The sequence below is a fragment of the Amblyomma mixtum genome, chromosome 2 (assembly GCF_055824585.1).
Source record: "Amblyomma mixtum isolate Tamu chromosome 2, ASM5582458v1, whole genome shotgun sequence".
Taxonomy (NCBI): Eukaryota; Metazoa; Arthropoda; class Arachnida; order Ixodida; family Ixodidae; genus Amblyomma; species Amblyomma mixtum.
Window position 1 is genome coordinate 227894556 of NC_143013.1, and position 8614 is coordinate 227903169.

Sequence of the window (8614 nt, forward strand, 5' to 3'; positions counted from 1 at the left end):
GAAGACTTGCGGAAAAACGTTTAGAATGGAATCCAATCTTTTTCTAGACTGGAGAACCTGAAATTGTGCATTCTGATACTATCACTGGAGCGTGATTTTCAAAGAAGCTTACTTGGAATCAGGGCGTCGACTCATTTCCGATTAATGTATAAGCATGCTCCAGACGCCTTCTTCCTGCTGAGGCGAAAATTATTCTTCACACTGATTTAGTGTTGTCTCTCTTGCAGTAGTGCTGCATGAAGTGCGGCACGAACGGCGCGGAAAATTTGTCTGGTTGCTTCAGGAAACATCCGTCTGATAAACAGTTGATGTACGCTGTTATTAAGCACTAAAATCATTTTTTGGAATATGAAATTCTTAGTGTTTTGTTTGCGCACTTACAGGCCTGCATTGCGCAGTAAGAACATTGCCAAATTTGGTATTCAAGACGCAGTTCATATTGTAAAACTACTGCGGGCAAATACGAGCTTTCGTCAGACACGACAACGAAATGCGGCTTGTACCAACCCCTAGAACATCCTATGAGGAACGATCCGTGTTGTACACTCTGCCTTCATTATTAAACATGTTAAATGAATGTTTTGATCGGTGTTGTACTCAAAACTTTGTAATCAGACGTTTTTGATACTACATTTTACCGCAGACCTAATATATGACATGCATTCTTCATTGGATATTGTCACGTTGTAGTGACGGCAGTCCAGCGGTCAGGAAGACACCAGAAAGACTTGCAAACGAAGCTCTTTATTTGGACTGACTTGCGCCCGCAAAAGAACTGAATCACTCGGTGGCGGCGTAAGCAACAAGCGTGCTCGTCAATCGTCGAACTACGAATGTCCGCCGCTCGCGGCATGGCTCAATTTAAAGCCGGCAAGGAAACTTCCAGATAACAAGACAAGATCATCTACAGCAATCTGGAAAAACCTAGATGCAGCCTTTCATGGCTGCGATCAATCGAGATTAGTGTGGTCGCTTCTCGCGTCACGAACAAAAGCGATAACAACCCTTTCCTGCAGCCTTGAGTGTGAACGAATAAACACTACAATGATACGTGGCATTACCCCCCTTCCAAAGAAGCATCGTCTCGATGCTTTAAAAAGAAAATAAACACGGAGAATGAAACTTCGAGTCTTTTAGCGTTCATAATATGGCTTCAGACGTACGACATGTACGACTTCCGGGCGTAGGCGGCGTCGCTGAGATGCTGTCGTGCCGTCGGGGATGACTTCATAGTCGAGGTCACCGATGCGACGGAGAACCCTGTAGTGGCCAAAGTAGCGTCGCAGCAACTTTTCGCTCAATCCACGGCGGCGAACTGGCGTCCATATCCAAACCCGATCACCTGGGTTGTAATGCGTGTCTCGTCGGCGCAGATTGTAGCGTCGGGCGTCGGTGTGCTGCTGGTCTTCAATGCGAAACCGTGCAAGTCGTCGGGCTTCCTCGGCGCGATGAAGGTAGGCGGCGACGTCGAGGTGGTCTTCGTCGGAAACGTGCGGGAGCATTGCGTCGAGTGTTGTCGTGGGCTTCCTGCCGTATACCAGCTGGAATGGAGTAAACCTGGTTGTCTCCTGGGCGGCAGTATTATAGGCGAAGATCACGTAGGGCAGAATAGAGTCCCACGTCTTGTGTTCGGCGTCGATGTACATGGAGAGCATGTCTGCGATGGTCTTGTTCAGACGCTCTGTGAGTCCGTTGGTTTGCGGATGATAGGCAGTTGTCCTCCGATGGCTTGTCTGGCTGTACTTTAAAATGGCTTGCATCAGCTCCGCTGTAAATGCTGTTCCTCTGTCTGTGATGAGCACTTCGGGTGCGCCGTGTCGGAGGAGAATTTGTTCGACAAAAAATTTTGCAACTTCTGTTCCGGTACCACTAGGCAACGCTTTTGCTTCGGCGTAGCGGGTCATGTAGTCGGTGGCCACGATGATCCGCTTGTTACCTGATGATGAAGTCAGAAAGGGGCCGAGGAGGTCCATCCCGATTTGCTGAAAGGGCTAAGTTGGCGGTGGTATGGGGTTCAGGAGTCCGGCTGGTCTAGTCGGAGGCGTTTTGCGTCGCTGACACTCACGGCACGTTTTCACGTAATGGGAAACGTCGCTAGCTTGCCGCGGCCAATAGTACTTCTCCTGGATGCGGTGCAACGTGCGAGCAATCCCGAGATGCCCTGCAGTCAGCTCATCATGACATGCCTGCATAATTTCTTGCCTGAGATTTTTGGGCACGACAACAAGATGCACTGTCCTGTTGGGCGCGAAGTTCTTCTTCAGAAGGACATTATTGTGAAGGACGAAGGACGACAGTTGGCGCTTGAACCCCCGGGGAGGCGATGCGGTCTTGCCTTTCAAATAATCAACTAGGCTTTGCAACTCAGGATCCGAGCGCTGCTGCTGCGCGAAACTGCTGGCACTGACCGGTCCTAAGAAAGCGTCGTCGTCTTCCTCTTCCGGTGCTGCGTCTACGGGGGCTCGCGATAGGCAGTCTGCATCGGAATGCTTGCGGCCAGATTTGTAGACTATAGTTATGTCGAATTCTTGACGCAGGCTCCAACGGGCAAGGCGGCCGCAGGCATCTTTCAAATTGGCCAACCAGCACAGAGCATGGTGATCGCTCACAACCTTGAATGGTCGTCCGTATAGGTAGGGGCGAAATTTGGACGTGGCCCAAATAATAGCGAGACATTCTTTCTCTGTCGTCGAATAGTTGCTTCGGCTTTCGACACTGAACGGCTAGCGTACGCGATAACTTTCTCCTGTCAGCCATTTTTCTGAACGAGGACCGCTCCTAAGCCCACACTGCTTGCATCGGTATGAACTTCGGTTTCGGCGTTTTCATCAAAGTGCCCGAGCACAGGAGGGGACAGTAAGCGGCGCTTCAGTTCGTTGAAAGCTTCCTCTTGCGGCCTTTCCCATTCAAAAGGCACGTCAGCCTTGGTAAGTTGGGTCAAAGGTTCAGCGATGCGCGAAAAGTTCTTGACGAATCGCCGGTAATAAGCGCACAATCCAAGGAATCTGCGTATAGCCTTCTTGTCATTAGGCTGTGGAAACTCTGCGATCGCAGCCGTCTTCTTCGGGTCTGGGCGAACTCCATCCTTGCTTACGACGTGACCAAGGAACAGCAGCTCCTCGTAGGCGAAGTGGCACTTCTCTGGTTTCAGTGTCAGGCCTGAAGACTTGATCGTTTCCAGCACTATCCGAAGCCTTCTGAGGTGGTCTTCAAAGCTTGAGGAGAAGACAACAAGGTCATCTAAGTAGACTAGGCAAATCTGCCACTTCAAGCCTGCGAGCACCGTATCCATTACTCGCTGGAACGTCGCTGGGGCAGAGCAGAGGCCGAATGGCATCACCTTGAACTCGAAGAGTCCGTCTGGCGTGATGAACGCAGTCTTCTCGCGATCTCTTTCGTCGACTTCAATTTGCCAGTAGCCGCTCTTCAAGTCCATCGATGAGAAGTACTTAGCGTTGCACAGCCGGTCCAATGTATCGTCGATGCGGGGGAGGGGGTAGACATCCTTCTTCGTAATGTTGTTCAGGTGGCGGTAATCGACGCAAAAGCGAAGGGTGCCGTCTTTCTTTTTCACTAGGACGACCGGTGCTGCCCAGGGGCTCCTCAATGGCTGGATGACGTCGTCACGAAGCATTTCCTCAACTTGCTTGCGGATAGCTTGGCGTTCTAGCGGCGATACGCGGTAGGGGCTCTGTCGCAGTGGTCGTGCGTGTTCGTCTGTGACAATGCGGTGCTTGGCAAGCCGGGTTCGTCGCACATTCGATGCTGATGAGAAGCAATCGGTGTACCTTTGAAGAAGACTGCGTATTTGGTCTTGTCTGCTCCGGGGTAATGCCGGGTTGATGTCGAACGTGTGTTGATGGCCTTGTTCAGATAATTCTGCGGGTTGGTCGGGTAGGGTAAATACGTCTCTGATGTCTGCCAGCTCGTCGAGGAAAGCGATCGTCGTACCTTTGTTCAGATGCCGGTATTCTTCGGTGAAGTTGGTTAGCAACACCTGGGCTTGGCCATTTCGGATTTCGGCGACTCCCCTCGCGACGCCCAATCCTCGATCCAGGAGTAACTGGGTGTTCCCCTCGATAACGCCTTCGGCATTTTCGATGTCTCCAGTACCTATGCCGACGAGAACACTTGATCGGGGCGGCACGCTCAATGCTTCATCGAGGACGTTTAAGGCAACGTGATGAGTCGCGCTTGTCGCAACAGGTATGGCTCTTTCCGTGGAAAGCTTGATCGACTTAGATCGAAGGTCGATGATCGCCCGATGTTCGTTCAGGAAGTCCATTCCCAAAATCACGTCTCTCGAGCATTGCTGTAGGATCAGGAATGTTGTCGCATAGGTTCTCCCATTTACAGTAACTCTCGCGGTGCATCGTCCTGACGGCGTAATCAGGTTGCCACCAGCGGTGCGAATCAGCGGGCCATCCCAGGTTGTTGTTACCTTCCTGAGTCGGACAGCGAGTGGGCCACTCATGACAGAGTAGTCAGCTCCCGTGTCCACCAAGGCAGTAACCGCGTGACCGTCGACCGTAACTTCAAGGTCACTTGTTCGCGTTCTCGTATTGTACGTTGTCTTCGGTGTCCGATCTCGGCTTGGTCGAGTAGTGAGGCTGCGGTGGGCGTACTGCGACGTTACTTCACTGGGCAGCGGTAAAAGCTTCAAGTCTCGCCGCGTCGTCGTCGTCGTCGTCGGTGTCATCGTCGTCGGTGTTGTCGTCGTCGGTGTTGTCGTCGTCGGTGTTGTCGTCGTAGTTGAGGCATGGTCTTGAGTACTCGTCGATGGAGGATCTTTGTCATTGCGCTTAGAAGCAACCTCACCTCCAGAAGCAGCTTTATTTAGTCTAACCTTCGGGGGCTGGCGGAGCGTCCACGCACGGCGTAACCTCGGCTAGGAGAAACAAAGCGCGGGGACGATGGCGACGGGGAACGTGATAGGCGGCTCGGCGATGAGTATTCTTCCCGACGCAAAAACTCCTCGATTTCGGCTAGTCACTGGCCGGGTCGCGGTCGTGGAGCGTCGTAAGAGAACCCTCGGATGCCCAGTCTTCTGTATGGGCAGTGCCGGAGGACGTGACCGGCTTCGCCACAGTGGAAGCATAGTGGGCGGCGCTGGTCGGGAGTTCTCCACTCGTCGCATTTCCTCGGCTGCGCGCGTCGCTCGTAGGACGGCCGGGTTGGGGCGAGTGGGCGGCGGTCCAACGCAGCTGGCTGAGGGCGATAGGGGCTTGGGTCCCGTCGTCGGGGTGCAGGGCGGCGCACAGCTGCGGCGTAAGTCATGGCTGGGGGCTGCAGAGGCTGCGTGGGTGTCGGCGTCACACCCAAGGCCTGTTGAACCTCGTCCCGGATGACGTCAGTGAGCGATGAAAGTTGCTGCTGCGTTCCCGTTGGCAGCAATCGTCGGAGCTCCTCTCGCACAACTTCACGTATAACCTCCCGCAGGTTATCGTTGTTAGCGGTGTCCATGCAACTTGCTGACAAAAAGCGCTGCTGGCGGTCATACTGTCGGGCTCGGGCGTCAAGAGTTTTCTCCATTGTGGATGCCTCTTCTACGAATTCCGCGACGGTTTTAGGTGGGTTGCGAACGAGGCCGGCAAATAGTTGCTCTTTAACTCCTCGCATAAGCAACTTCACCTTCTCTTCTTCCTTCATGCTCGCGTCGGCACGCCGCAAGAGACGCTTCATTTCCTCAGTGTACACAGCAACGGTCTCATTTGGGTGTTGTATGCGAGACTGTAGCAGCTGCTGGGCTCTCTCCTTTCGCACGACGTTCGTGAAGGTCTTTAGAAGCTGGTCCTTGAAGGTTTCCCAGTTCGTGAGGTTAGCTTCCTCATTCTCAAACCAGACTTTTGCTGGTCCGTCCAAGGCGAAGAAGACGTACCTAAGTTTCGTGGCATCGTCCCAGTTGTTGAAGATAGCCACGCGGTCGAACTGCTCCAGCCATTCTTCGGGGTCGGCGCCAGGCGAAGCGTCGAAGGTTGGTGGCACCCGGGGCTGGTGAAGAATGATTGGAGTCGTCGTCTGGGGCAAGCTCATGGTAGACGTTGCGGCTGGCTTCCGCTTCCGGGTAGGGTCCGGCAGATTCCCGAACTCTGGTGCGTCCCCTTGCAGGCGTCGGCTAGCGCGGTGGACTGGACTCAGGTCCTGCGGTTGATGACTCAGAGGGCTGGCGTCACGGCTTGTAGGGGGTGTCCGGTACATGAAAGGCTACCCCGCACCTCCACCAGATGTCACGTTGTAGTGACGGCAGTCCAGCGGTCAGGAAGACACCAGAAATACTTGCAAACGAAGCACTTTATTTGGGCTGACTTGCGCCCGCAAAAGATCTTACTCACTCGGTGGCGGCGCAAGCAACAAGCGTGCTCGTCAATCGTCGAACTACGAATGTCCGCCGCTCGCGGCATGGCTCAATTTAAAGCCGGCAAGGAAACTTCTAGATAACAAGACAAGATCATCTACAGAAATCTGGAAAAACCTAGATGCAGCCTTTCATGGCTGCGATCAATCGAGATTAGTGTGGTCGCTTCTCGCGTCACGAACAAAAGCGATAACAACCCTGTTCCTGCAGCCTTGAGTGTGAACGAATAAACACTACAATGATATGTGGCAATATTTTCTTGTGTTGATTGTTCGTCCCGAGGAGATATCTACTAGCCACTTTCTGTATCTGTTTTCTCATTGTTCATCATCATCATCATCATTTATTGTCCCTTATAGGCCCCTGTCAGGGTATTACATAAGGTGGGAGCGTATACAAGGTTGGTGTAAAAAACAAAGGTCACAAAAATATAACAATGCAATATAGGAACATAAAGAGAAGCATAGAACGCGATAGTTAGAACGGTGCAGGTAAAAAAATGCCTTTAGGCCACAAGCACCACACACGTCGGTGAAAGGTTAGGTGCTGATTGCCTAGTAAACCGCAACGTGCCTGTCCATTTCTTTGCAATAATCGTTCATTACTGGCCGTGATATTCCTGTTTTGCTAATCTGTTAGCGGTCGGGACCCTGTGAAGCTGTTTACGCTTTTACTCCCGCACTTTACCTTCTAAGAGGATCTGAAAAATTCACAGCCATCAGTGCAACCGCTGCAGAAGATAATACGTTAGCTAGTGGACTTCGATTTCGTGGACGTACATACATGTGGCGCCGTGTTTGCCCAGCCCCGCAAACTGGAACTTGTGTCAGAAATTTGTGGCGCCCTCTATGTGCGGCTGCGCCATCTAGTGCCACAGCGCGAGAAGGTGACAGTCTAAAGTGCGTGGAGGCAGGCTGCATGTCATATTTTTGGATTACTTGAAATCATTTGGGATATCCTGTAATTTGTGCAAATTAAATGACCAGTGGGAAGGAGCGTTTGATCAAGTGCAATCAAGCGCCGGCCTCAAACCGGACACCCATTTGTATGTGGGCTGGCAAGTGTACCGCGCACGAAAGAAACGGGATGAAGACGACAATTCTCAAAGAACAGAACGAGACAGAGAGACAATAAACTTTATTAGCTTAGTGGGAAGGATGGAGCCCCTCATAGCTCAGCAATACAACCCCGCCGGATGGCCAAGAGCTTATGCGCCTCTGCTATGCTGGCTGCCTGTTTAACACACGGAGCGAAATGCTGCAGCGATGGCTGCGTGGTCTGAAGCAGCGGCAAGAGCAGCTGCTCCGTTCTCGCCGCCAAGGGTTCAAATCCCGCTCGAGCCCGTAAGTACGGTAAGTTTCTTTTTCTCCTACACAATTCCGCCACAATTCTTGTACGCCGCCGGGTTTCCGTTCGCACTCTAACTAAAGCGCTAAAGCTTTAAAGGGTAGTTTAACGCTTACGTTCTAACGCTAACGATTTAAAAGATGATTTATTGAGTAACGGATCAATTTAAATCCTTGTTTTCTCTGGTCTCCTGTTAAAATCAAGTGTTCCTTCGCCTATCTTATACTACACCTGAATGCTTTTCAATAATGTGCGGATTTTTAGCTCGACTCCTGGCGTTTAGCTTCTCAGGTTCCACATGATATCTCACAGTACGTGGGGCTACTGCAGAGACGGATACCAGGGCCAAATCATTGCAAATGTCGGTAAGAGATAGATTTCGACTCGCACGAACAATCGTCTTGTCGACAACTTGGTTGGTCTATCTTTGGTATCCCGGTGAAGATCGAAACACCGATCACAAACAATTTTGTAGCGGAAGTTTCGTTCTCGGTCGACGTCAGTGCTCTTGATGTCACGGTCGACTGGCCAATCTGGAATGCAACAATACCAATGCGGCCGGCGTCACCGCAAGCACTGGTTGTCCCTGTGAACAACCACGGCGTTCGATGACTCGCCATAATCGAGTGAAGTACTGTCTGACATCATTCTATCTTAGTGCAAATGACGAGTGGCTCCTCGGGTACGTTCATTAACGCGTTATGTCCCTGTGGCGACTACGACTGAGAGATGGAGAGAGAGAGAGAGGAACTCTTTAATGAAATACAGAGAATTTAGCCGGCGTTTAAAAATCGCTGGCATGCTACTCTTCGTAGGGAGGGGAATTTGGGAGGTATTGACAGTAGGAGAGCAGTGTGGAAGAGGTAAAAAAAAACGAAGATAAAATGCGGCCATGAAATGGGTACTAAGGAT